The sequence below is a fragment of the Bos taurus genome, chromosome 15 (assembly GCF_002263795.3).
Source record: "Bos taurus isolate L1 Dominette 01449 registration number 42190680 breed Hereford chromosome 15, ARS-UCD2.0, whole genome shotgun sequence".
Lineage (NCBI taxonomy): Eukaryota > Metazoa > Chordata > Mammalia > Artiodactyla > Bovidae > Bos > Bos taurus.
Window position 1 is genome coordinate 83,370,415 of NC_037342.1, and position 12,917 is coordinate 83,383,331.

Sequence of the window (12,917 nt, forward strand, 5' to 3'; positions counted from 1 at the left end):
TTGGGACCTGTTTACAGCATATTTTAAACTTGTATAACCCTATTTCAGTTCTCAGAGTAACTTAGTGTGAGCACGGGAGGTACACAGAAAATATATTATCTCATTGTACAGAAAAACAACCGAAGGAACAGGAAAAATAAATATTTTGCTGAAGCACCCATGCGTCTAATAAAACCTAGAACCCAGCTTTGCTGAGCAGTTCTCTTCCCGGTACAGCTTGTGAAGATTAAAAGCAGAAAGACTGTTGTCAATACAAACCTAGCAGAAGAGGGAGAGGAGACGTGTGTTTGATGGAGACGTCTCTGTTGAAGCAGCCAGGGAATAATCAGGCGTGGCCCGGACTGCGATGCTCACAAACGCAGAGCGTGATGCCGGCACAGGCAGCAAAGGCTTTGTCTCTGTTAGCGCCTACGTGCGTGCGTAGTCACTTCAGTGGTGTCCGACTCTCTGCGACCCCATGGACCATGGCCCGCCAGGCTTCTCCGTCCATGGGATTCTCCAGGCAAGAGGTCTGGAGTGGGCTGCCATTCCCTTCTCCTCTGCCCCTCCGTCTCATCCTCATCCTGGCCCGGGCACCCGCAGACTCTGCACCCCGGCGAGGCCGCACCGCGCACGCGTCTCCGTGGGCCCCTCGCGCAGCCGCCGGAAGCCGCCCTCTCGGCCACAACTGCTGCGTTGGAGCCGCGCGAGGGGGATGCGGGGCCGGCCGAGGAGGCAGGACCCGCTCGGCCAGTGCTGCCGCCCGGGCTCCTAGGTCCGGAACGAAGGGCTCCGCCTCCGAGATCGCCCCGTGGCTCGCCCTGTGATGCAGTGAGCAGGGACCCACGGTTGGTGCAGACCATGCCCAGGGCGGGCATTCCCGACCCAAGGTCTTCTTGAGTGTCCGTTTCGTACCAGTCTTATTTGACCCCCTGCACAATCCTAGAGGGGTTTTGCTGCTGAGGAATCCCCCCGTGAAAGAAGAAAGGATATTGGTAAGGACAATTTGAACTCAACTTTGGCTCTTTCTGCTGTACTTTTCTACCTCTTCTCGGTTTCAGGCTTCAGCAGGCCAGCTAAGAGAACTCAAACCTTAAGAGTTCATGTAAATGGAAGGAAAAGTTTATTAGTGAAGAATTTAAAGACAAAGTCTTATATTTCTTATATGGCTATAAAATAAAGAGGTTGAAAGGGGAGAAAAGGTGCCAGATGTTGGAGATTCGGGAGATTAGATTGTGAGAGTAGATTACCATGTGAGAAAAATTAGAGAACAAGGTGATTTTTAAAAAAAGACAATTTGGTTGCAAGAAAAAAAAATCTTACTAGCATTAGCAAAACGAAGGTACATGTGTTCGTTTATTGTATTGTATGAACAGATATGATTACATAACCTAAAGGCAAGAAGTGAACCAGGTGCCATGAGAAACTCAGCAAGACAAAAAATCCAACTTTTTTGACCTTGTAAATGTGGGGACATGGGTAATATCTAGAGAGACTGACGGGTTGGAGCAACCACCATAAACTGTTTTTTACAATCCTACTTGGGTTTCCCTGGTGGCTCACACTGTAAAGAATCTGCCAGCAACGCAGGAGACGTGGGTTCAGTCCCTGGGTTGGCAAGATCCCCTGGAGAAGGGAGTGGCAGCTCACTCCAGTATTCTTGCCTGGAGAATTCCGTGGACAGAGGAGCCTGGTGGGCCATAGTCCATAGGGTTGCAAAGAGTTGGACACAACTTAACAACTAACACACACACACTCAGTCCTATTGAAGGTTGTTAAATGAACAAAAGTATTTGAGAACTAATTATTGGATTTTTCAAGATGGTGATACTGGCGGTTTGATGAAAAACATCTCTCAGGAAATTATGAAACAGTGAAAAATGAGCAGCTGTAGGATTAAATTTCCCTCAATTTTAAGCATCTTACTCAAGGACATAATTAGTACTTATTTGTCTCTGTATTTTCCTATAGAAAAGAAGCATTTATCTTCTCATTTCTCTCTTGTATCCTAGTGAAAAATGCCAGGAAATCATTTGTGGATAAGACAGGAAGCAAGAATGTTGGGGGTAAGAACTAAAGGCTACTTAAGCAAATGACTAAAATGTTGCAATTTCTTTTTAAAATTTATTTATTTTTTAATTGAAGGATAATTGCTTTATAGAATTTGTTGTTTTCTGTCAAGCAGCAGCATGAATCTAAATATAAAAGGAGAGGACTCTAAGCACCTCCATTATGAACTCCCCAAGTGAAAGAGAGGTAATGAGAGTGTCCTGAAATGATTATGTGATAATATCTGCATTCTCCACATGCCACCAGAAAGTTTCAACTATATTAAAGTTAAATAAAGCAAAAATTATGAATCTATCAACTGTATTTAAATAACCCGAAACCACTGCAAGCTAGTCATACTCCCAAGAAAAATACTCTGAGTCTGGAACTAGGTATAAAAATCCCTTTTTGGCATCTATAAATTATTTTAAGCTGAGCTGGTGATGACAGTGGTCCCAAATGAAATGGTCAGATTGTGGAAACAGTATTCAGGAAAATCTGCAGACCGTCCAGCATTGTGGACAGTGATCATGACGGCACTATGTTCTCGAAATCATCCTACAGACATAGCGCTGTTATCTCAATCAGCTCATCAAATCTAGCAGGTTACATCCTTTTTCATTAGCCACCCACATTTTTGGATTGTGGAACCAGACTAGGAATTAAACCAACAGGATTAAAGCTTGGTCCAGGAATGTTTCTGACACCTCAATTCTATTATTGCCTTCCCTTATTGAAGATCTACCTGACCTCAACAAGAACTGTACTAAGAGCCTTGCGTAAAGCAGACAATGAACCCAAGTTTCCACTCCTCAGTCCCAGTTTTATGATGTAAAGGTCTAGATCCCTAACCCCCTTTTCTATGATCTGATATGGTTATTGAGAAGGAATAAAGTGTTTCTGAGAATGCATCTGTTCCTGGTCACGTTACTGTCCTGCTAATGAGAGCTACCATTACCTAAGAGTTTGGATGGCATTTGATTCTACTTTCCAGCTTCGGACAAGGTGGAGTAGCTAGACTTTTCTCTGTTCCCGCTGCTAGTTACGGCTAAAACTCAGGACAAAGAAGACTGAGAGATTCACAGGAGGCAGAAGAGCTAGGGACCTTGAAACCCAAAGAATGGCATGGTGGTGAGTTTCCTGGGGCATTTTATTTGTTTGTTTTTCTTCAAATCTCCAGAACTGGGTGCTCAAGAAGCCTGTAACCCAAAAACACCATTAAGCACAGACCAAAAAACAAAACAAAAACAAAAACAAGGAGAGCCTATTTTCTCAGCCGGGTTGTTGTTCAGTTGCCAAGATGTGTCTGCTGGAGAAGGCAATGGCGCCCACTCCAGTGTTCTTGCCTGGAGAGTCCCAGGGACGGGGGAGCCTGGTGGGCTGCCATCTATGGGGTCGCACAGAGTCGGCCACGACTGAAGCGACTCAGCAGCAGCAGCAGCAGCTGTGTCTGACTGTTTGCAACCCCATGGACGGCAGCACGCCAGGCTCCACTGTCCTCCACTGTCTCTCAGAGTTTGCTCAAATCCATGTCCATTGAGTCAGTGATGCCATCTAATTATCTCATCCTCTGCTACTCCCTTCTTTTGCTTCAGTCTTTCCCAGCATCAGGGTCTTTTCCATTTAGTCATCTCTTCACATCAGGTGGCCAGAGTATTGGACCTTCAGCTTCAGCATCAGTCCTTCCAATGAATATTCAGGGGTGATTTCCTTTAAGATTGAATGGTTTGATCTCCTTGCAGTCCAAGGGACTTTCAAGAGTCTTCTCCAACACAACAATTCAAAAGCGTCAATTCTTCAGTGCTCAGTCTTCTTTATGGTCCAACTCCCATCTGTACATGACTACTAGAAAAACCATAACTTTGACTGTATAGACCTTTATTTGCAAAGTGGCGTCCACGGTACAACTGAAAATCACTCATCCAAAAAATAACCAGGAAAATCTCAACCTGCATGAGAAGAGACAATGAATAGATGCAAATACCAGAATTACACTGTTGTTAGAATTATCTGATAAGAGTTTTTAAGTAGCTGTTAGAAAAATGTAACAACAAGCAATTATGAACATACTTAAAAGCAAGTTTATAGATAAAAATTCAAAGAAAAGAAATAGAAGAAAGAAAACCAAATGGAAATTTTATAACTGAAAAATGCAATAACTGGAAAAAAACTCACTGGATGAGTTCAACGGGTGTATGGACAGGGCAGAGAAAAGAATCAATAAACTTTAAGTATAACAATAAAAATTATTCTGTGTGAGAGGAGATCCAGATGGCAGAGCAGAAGCACATGCAGCTCTTGGCCCCCAACAACCACATCAAAAATACATCTACATGTGGAGTACTTCTCACCAAAAGCAAACTGAAACTGGCAGAAAAACTCCTATTTAGCCAAGGCTGTAGGGAGAAGCACACAGTCAGGTTTGAAGGGAGGAGAAGAGGGCAGGTCAGGGTCCACGTCTCTAGGAGGCTGGCACAGAGAGAGAGGGGTCACACAGGCTCAGAGACCCTCTCTGGAAATGAGCAACTGAAACCACGATCGGGCACTCCAAACTGGGAGCCAGCCCAGGGAGGGCAAGTTCCCTTAGCACGTTTGAAAACCAGCTCCAGACTGGCAGTAGAGCCGAGAAAAACCTCCACTCTGCTCGTAAAGGGTGTTCACATGCTTACTTAATCACGGAACAGGGCAGACCAAGCATGCTGAAGCTGCCTGGGACCCTGACTGGCATCCCACAGCTGCCCCAGTGTACATGCGGATCTAAGCCAAGCACCCCACTCTGACCCCTCTTGCACTGCTCCGCGCTAAGGCAGAGGCTGCTGCTGCCAAGGAGAGAGTGCAGTTGTGGGGGGATCATACCCTGGGATGAGGTAGGACGTACTCCAGGGAGGCAAGGATGGTTCAATATCTGCAAATCAACCAATACGATACACTGCAATTTTAAAAAGGATAAAAATCACATGATATTTCAATATACATAGAAGAAGCATTTAACAACATTTAACACCAGTTCATGATAAAAATTTATCAAAATGGGTATAAAGGGAGCATAACTGAACATAATGGCCATTTTTGACAAAGCCACAGCTAACATCATATGTGATGGTGAAAAGCTAAAAGCTTATTGTCTAAAATCAGGAATAAGACAAGGATATCCATTTTTACCACTTCTATTTAACATGGTATTGGAGATCCTAGCCACAGAAATCAGTCAAGAAAAAGAAAGAAAATGTGCCCAAGTTGGAAAGGAAGAAGTAAAACTCACTATTTGCAGATGGCATGATGCTATACAGAGAAAACCCTAAATCTGCACCCAAAAACTATTAAAAATACTAAATGATTTCAGTAAATTTGCAGGATACAAGATTACTATACATAAATCTAATTCTTTTTTGTGCATTAATAATGAACAATCAAAAAAAGAAAGGAAGAAAATTACATCAAAAAGAATATCTAGGAATAAACTTAACCAAGAAGGTGAAAGACCTATACTCTGAAAATTATGTTGATAAAAGAAATTGAAAATGATACAGAGAAATAGAAAGTTATAAAATGCTCTTGAATTTCTAATTTTAAAACTCTTAAAAAAGAAATTGCCAGCCCTGGATATTTCACCAAAGAATTCTGCCAAATATTTTAAGAATGCTTAACACCAGTTCTTCATAATCTTTTTCAGAAAACAGAAGAGGAGGGAATGCTTCTTGGTTCTTCATAATCTTTTTCAGAAAACATAAGAGGAGGGAGCACTTCATGAATTACTTGAAGAGGCCAGTATGACTCTGATGTGACAACCAAAGACAGTACAGAAGAAGAAGACAATGGTTTTATCTGTAGGAGCCCCCAATGTGGAGATTATCGAAGTGGAAATCACCTCAGTAGGTGAATAACTGAATAAACTATAGTCATCCATATCATGGAGGAAAGAAAATGCATTGAGACCCACAACAACTTAGATGGATTGCAAGGGCATTGAGCTGAATAGAAAAAGTCAGTCTTGAAAGATACATGCTGAATTATTCAATTTATGTAACATTCTCAGAATGAGACAAGTGTAGAAATAGAAAACGTACTAGTGACTTCCAGACGTTAAGGAAGTTGGAAGGAGAGTGGTTATAGGGGTGTGGGATGAAGGATACCTTTGTAGTAATTTAAAAGTTCTGTTTCGTGATTATGGTGGTGGGAGACAGAAAAGCATACGTGACACATTGGTGCAGCACATAAGCACACACCGAGCCAAGCCGTCTCCGCATTCTGGTCTGTAAGGCAGTGACGCAACCATCGGGAGCCTCCAGGTTCAGCACACACAGGACCTCTGTACTTTTTTGCAATCTATAATTAGTTGGAAATGAAAGTTTTTTGTTTGTTTTTTTTTAAATCCTTCGATCTTCTAAACTCAGACTTTAGAAAACAGTGTATTCCAGCTTCAGCAAGGAGCTAAAACTCTTGGCCACTGCAGTAGTGGGAAAAGTCCTGTCGAATGCAGTGTCCCCTTGCCTCTTCTGCTGCAGCCTGCCGGAAGTGCCGCTAAATGCATAGCTTCGTCTCGGGGAGCTGTCAGAGTACTACTCTCCAGGTGAGGGGAGTATCGCACCAACTAGCCGCTTCTTAGGTCTGCTCATCATCACATGACCAGAACAGACGCCTGCTGCAGACTTCAAGCTGAAGTTATCCTGCTTAAAAGGATATGTTTTTTGAGGAAAAGGACATCGGTTTACCCGGACATTCTGGAAACATGAGTTGCACAGACTCCTGGCGATCTAGCGTTTAAGCCTCTGTGCTCCTCCACTGCAGGAGGCGCAGGTCTGTCCCTGGTTGCAGAACTGAGATTCTTCATGCCACACAGGTGTGGCCAAAAAAAGAGAGAGAAATTAAATTATTTAAAAAAATATGAGATATAGTAAGGCAAGAGATTTTAGGTTCTGAATGCCAGTATAACTCCTTTAGTTTGTTTTTTTTTCAAGCTAAATTCCTATGTTTGGTGGATGAACAGGAGCAGGGAGGGGTGGCTTATTCAGCTGTGGTAGAAGCAGCACAGCTGAGAAACATCTGTCTGAAAACCAACTGAAAGGCCCTCCAGCGAGATGTTAGGGGGCTCTACATAGCAAGCTTAGATTTTCCCTTCTCCTGTGGCTCTGAAGCTGTCATACTTAGCCTGACTTCAGTGGGCAGAAATCATCCACAATCCCCACACCAGGTAACAGGCCCCTGGAAGAGCTGTAGAAAACCAGGTAACTCAAGGGTTTGCTCTTTCTTTAGCTCTTCTTTATACAGGACCCAGGACTCTGACAACCACCATCAAAAGCAGGCATGATGGGTGGGCAAAACAGAAGGAATCAAAGTCCAAGTCCCAATTTTGGGACCATGAGCGAAAGGCAGGTAAGGTCAGCAATGCCAGGTCAAGTCGCTTTAGTCGTGTCCAACTCTGGTCTGTAAAACCGACGAGCTGCCTCTGCGGGTGAGGATCGCTGACCACATTCAGGGACTGAGGAGTGTTGAGATCAGCACGTTCAGGGCTCCAGGGCTCGTGCCCTACAGCCTCTCGAATGCAGCAGATAAACGAGCTCTTAGTACAATTTTATTGGACATGCATATAGTAACTGTATCTGCAAACTGCTCTGAAATATTAACAAACCCTCCTCATCTGAGTTAAACGTTGAAAATCCTAAAATTATGTTAGGTTGTCACTCTCCCTCTCCACCTGGGCGTTTTCTTGATGTGTGTTCCTTTGAAAGGTTGGACTGGAATAGAAGTAAGTAATGGTGTTCTTTTCCCTCAGGCCTTGCAGATAATGACTGGTCTGTTTGTTCACACCCTGGGAGTGCTCTGGACATATCTGTTAGTCACACAAATTCTAGCATTTCAAAAAGTATATCTTCCTGTTGCAGTACTGTCAGGATTCCCGTTTTGGGCAGCAGCTTTTGTGAGTAAATAATCTACTCCTTTATCGTTCTTTATTAATGTATTCGTTTGATGATTGTTTCTGAGCTGTGTCGCATACCAGAGACAGTGCGCTACACTAGAAATGCACAATCTGTTTTCAAGGGATTTATTCTTATATCTAGTGGAAAAGCATATATCAATATGGGAAAAAAAAACTTAGATCATACCAGTAAAATTCTTCTATAATGAGAGTCTGTTTTGTTAAAGATCCGCTTTTTACATGCTCTTGGATGGGGGAAATAGTGGTAAGCTGAACAAGGGACATTTTGGGAAAACAGGAAATGGTAGTGATTGTTCCACTGTTCACAGGGCATTTATTTTTTTCCAGTGGGGCCAGCAAGGTGAGAGAACATTATTGCCATGGAAATAGTGGAATATATAGAATTTGTACTGGGAAATGAAAATGAAATCTTTTGTTTTACTGTCCAAGAAGCCTTTGGTAGACTTGAACAGAAGTTTCTAAAGTAGATTTTATTATGTCTGATAGTATGGTGAGTGATATGCTATTATCCCCACAAAATGCTGAGTGATAATAATGCATTTGAAATGTGGTCATTCAACTGATACATACTAATACTATGTATCATGCATCTGTTCTAGGTGTATGAAATACATCAGTAAACAAAGCAAAGATCCCAGCCCTTTCAGAGCTTTATTCTAGCCAGGAGTCGAACGTTAGAAGATAATGAAGCTATAGAAGGAAAGAAAGAAAATGTTGGGTAGGGTGAGACAAACGTTCATCAGGTCTTATGGAAAAACCCAAATGAACTTTTTGGCCAACCCACTATAATAATCGATTATCAGCAATAACTTTTTCAATGAGGCCTACCTGAACCATTCGGTTTAAAACAATAACCCATTTCCCTTTGGTACCAGAAATTCCATTTTGTCTCACCCTAGCCAGCTTCTTTCTTTCTTTCTTTTTAGTTCTATAGCTTTACTCACTTCACTTTTCACTTTCACACCCAAGTCAGATAAAAAAAATTCCAGCACTTTAGAAATTCCTCTCATGTCCCTTCCGATCAATAACCTCTCCCTCCTATCTTAACCATTAACCTGACTTCTAATATCATACATCACTCTTATGCGCTTTTAAACTTTATGTAAGTAGAATCAGACAGTGTGTATTATTTTGTATTTGGCTGCTTTGCTTAACTTATGATTGTGAGATCCAGCCTTGTTATTGATGTAGCTGTGATATAGCTGCAGTTCATTCATTATGATTGCTGATTAATATTTCATTGCATTCATCTCCTGTGGCTTATATAATCTAATGAATGGACATTTGGGTCGCTTCCAGTTTGAAGTATTACAGAACTCCCAGTGCGGGCTGTTAGTGACTTCCTTGCACACGCCTCTAGCTGCACGTGTGCAGGCATCACTTTTAGGTATATACACAAAAGCAGCATTGCAGCGTCTTAGGTCTACACACACACTCAACGTTGGTATTGAATGCTGAACTTTTCCCAGGTAGTTTTACCAATTTACATCCTCTTCAGCAGGCAGTAAATTACTGTCATTCTGTATCCTCCGCGGGCTTCCTCAAAGAGTCTCAGGGCTTCCCGCCATGACTCCGTGGTAGAGAATCTCCCCTGGAGGAGGAAACGGCAACCCACTCCAGGATCCTTGCCTGGAAATTTCCGTGGACAGAGGCACCTGGCAGGCCGCAGTCCAGAGAGTCGCACTGAGGGGACGCGACTGAGCTGCTGAGCACACAAGCGCACGCGGCCTCAGCGGTGCTTTGTATTTCGGTTTTCCTCACTTTATCCTTTCTGGCTAGTGCTTTTAAACTTGTAGTTTTAGCTTGCATTGCTAACTAATGAGGTAGAGAAGTGTTTTATTGTCTATTTTGACATCCCCTTTTAAAAGTACCTATACAAGTTTCTTCACATTTTTTAATTGGGTTTTCTCTCTGTCTTGTACTTCTTTGCTGTAATTCTTTATATATTCTGGACACAAACTCTTTATCAGTTTATGTATTCTAATCGTCATTTCCACTCTGTGGCTCAAGGATGTCTTTCAATTAAGTAATTTATTAATTTCAGTGTTACCCACTATGATAATTTTCCCTCTGTAGGCAGTACTTGTTACACCTGATTTAATCAATTGTTTCTGCTTTTAGATTCGGAAGTTATTTTTATCTAAACTGTTTTACTTTTTTACATTTGGATTTCCAGTTTACCTTGAATTTATTTTTGTTTATGATATACATTCGGGATCAAATTTTAGTTTGAGAGAATATGGATTTTCAAAAGTTTCACTTATTGGGAAGAAGACTCTTTTGCTTCTATAAATCAAATGTCCACATAGGGCTGAATCCATTTCTGAACCTATTTTTCTCTAATTATGATGATATCACAGTGTCTTCACTACACTGTCTTTAAGTAAGTTTTAATATCAGTATAGGTCATCTTGTTCTTCTTCAGGATTATCTTGGCTATCCTTGTATCACCTGACCATATAAATTTTGGAATCAGGTTGTAATCTACACACACACCAAATGAACCTGAAGGGATCTTGATTGGTGTTTCACAGGATGCTGTGTGTCACGGTCTTTATCATCTGGGAGCTAGCTGAAGATGAACTCTGAATCAGAAGACATGCCACCTATTCAAAGTGCTTTCACTTGATTGTTTACTTCATTTTTAAAATGAATTACATTGTTTAAATTATATTTTCATTCATTCAGTAAAGAAACATACTGGACAGCCACGATTTGTAAGAACTGTTCTAGGGACTTGAATAAAACAATGAACAAGACACACACCTAAGTTGAAGTAAGATTAAAAAGTACCTCTAATTTCATAGATGAAAAGCGAAAGTGAAAGTTGCTCAGTTGTGTCCGACTCTTTGAGACCCCATGGGCTATATACAGCCCATGGAATTCTCCAGGCCAGAATACTGGAATGGGTAGCCTTTCCCTTCTCCAGGAGATCTTCCCAACCCAGGGATTGAACCCAGATCTCCTGCATTGCAGGGAGATTTTTTACCAGCTGAGCCACAGGGGAAGCCCAAGAATACTGGAGTGGGTAGCCTATCCCTTCTCCAGGGGATCTTCCCAACCCAGGAATCAAACCAGGGTGTCCTGCATTGCAGGCAGATTCTTTACCAACTGAGCTATCAAGGATACCATCCTAATGGCAGAAAGTGAAGAGGAAGTAAAAAGCCTCTTGAGGATGACGAAAGAGGACAGTGAAAAAGCTGGCTGGAAACTCAACACTCAAAATACTAAGATCATGGCATCTAGTCCCATCACTTCATGGCAAATAGATGGGGAAAAAGTGGAAACAGTGGCAGATTTTATTTTCTTGGGCTCCAAAATCACTGCGGACGATGACTGCAGCCATGAAATTAAAAGATGCTTGCTCCTTGAAAAGAAAGCTATGACAAACCTAGACAGCATACAAAAAGCACAGATATCACTTTGCTGACAAAGGTCCATATACTCAAAGCTATGGTTTTTCCAGTGGTCATGTATGGATGTGAGAGTTGGACCATAAAGAAGGCAGAGTGCCAAAGAATTGATGCTTTTGAACTGTGGTCCTGGAGAAGACTCTTGAGAGTTCCTTGGACTACAAGGAGATTAAACCACTCAATCCTAAAGGAAATCAACTCTGAATATTCACTGGAAGGACTGATGCTGAGGCTAAAGCTCCAATACTTTGGCCACCTGATGTGAAGAGATGACTCATTGGGAAATACCCTGATGCTGGGAAGGATTGAAGGCGGGAGGAGAAGAGGATGACAGAGGATGAGATGGTTGGATGGTATCACTGACTTGATGGACATGAGCTTGAGCAAACTCTGGGAGATGGTGAAAGACAGAGGAGCCTGGTGTGCTGTATTTCATGGGGTCACAAAGAGTTGGTCATGACTTGGCAAAAAACCAACAACAACACTTTCATAGATCTCACTCTCTCAGTTGAGGAGACAAAAGTTAACAAGAAAGCAATTAGTTTAAAATCTCTAAATGTTAGCGTTAGAAAGAAAATAAACAGCATACTTCTGCAAGATAACAGTTGATCCTAGAGCAGACTGATAGGAGTGATGATCCCCTTTATGTTCCAGGCGTGCTGGTCTTTGTTCTCTTCCTTAAACCAGTAAAGATTTCTCCTCTGTAAGTGTTTGTATTCCTCTCCCTGGAAATCTCCTCTAGTCTTCAGGACTTCAGGTTACTGTCATCTCAGCGCTGACGTCTGTCTTTCGAGACCTTCTTAAGCCCGTGTGTTTAAGGTGTCCCCCAGCTATTCTACATGTCACCATATCACTAGTCCTTACCTGACAAATGTACTAACAGAGGAGACAGAAATGCCATAAGTCAGTTATGTCCCTTAAGATCAAGGTTTTCCTGTTGCCATACCGCATCCCATTAACTGGTCTCCATGCCATAAGCCCTCCTTCAGAGCCCCACTAAACTGGGAATCAACACCTTTGAAGCAGTTGATTATCTACCTATAAATCAGTTGGCATTCACTATTGCTCATATACCCTTTCGATGTCTTAATTTCTCATCAATCAGAAATAGAGCTACAAGAGAGAATGTGCATACGTGCTTCAGTCCTTCAGAAGCAGCCTCGGCAACATGTGATAAATAGCTACAATAATTTCCTTTATGAGTCTGATTTTGCCAGAGATTTAAAAAGAAAACACTGCTCTAGTGGTTGTTTTCTTTTTTCAAGACTTTGTTGATTTTCTGGGAGACACTTTGGAATGAGCACCTCAAATGGAGGAAGCCCAGGATGCTGAGAACACAGTGTTCTCTTGCTGTATGTAGAATGGCTAAGATGAGTAGCTGGAAGACAAAGGTAGCACCCATTTCAAAATACTAGAAAGAATCCTGAGGAAGGTATGTGGATTTACAAATGTAACAGAAATAAAAATTAATACTATCTACCATTGGTCCAAATGTGGGGGCTTATGATAAGGTACTTATTTAAGTGCAGGGTTTTGTA

At 42.0% G+C, this 12,917-nt stretch overlaps 1 long non-coding RNA gene and 1 other non-coding gene across 3 annotated transcripts in view; one reads left to right on the top strand and one right to left on the bottom strand.

The window, feature by feature from the left end:
* Nucleotides 1–486: 486 nt before the first annotated feature.
* The window catches only part of LOC100849053 (uncharacterized), a 35,431-nt gene continuing 23,000 nt past the window's right edge, over nucleotides 487–12,917 (top strand). The window contains exons 1-3 of one of the 2 annotated variants that reach the window (XR_009490744.1): nucleotides 487–974; nucleotides 1,992–2,045; nucleotides 7,802–7,945. This is a non-coding gene — a long non-coding RNA (uncharacterized lncRNA). The remainder of the gene's footprint in view (nucleotides 975–1,991; nucleotides 2,046–7,801; nucleotides 7,946–12,917) is intronic. The other variant, XR_009490743.1, reaches the window with a different exon arrangement.
* On the bottom strand, nucleotides 3,040–3,132 carry MIR6519 (microRNA mir-6519). Its single transcript, NR_107756.1, has one exon. It is a non-coding gene; the product is annotated as a microRNA mir-6519 (primary transcript).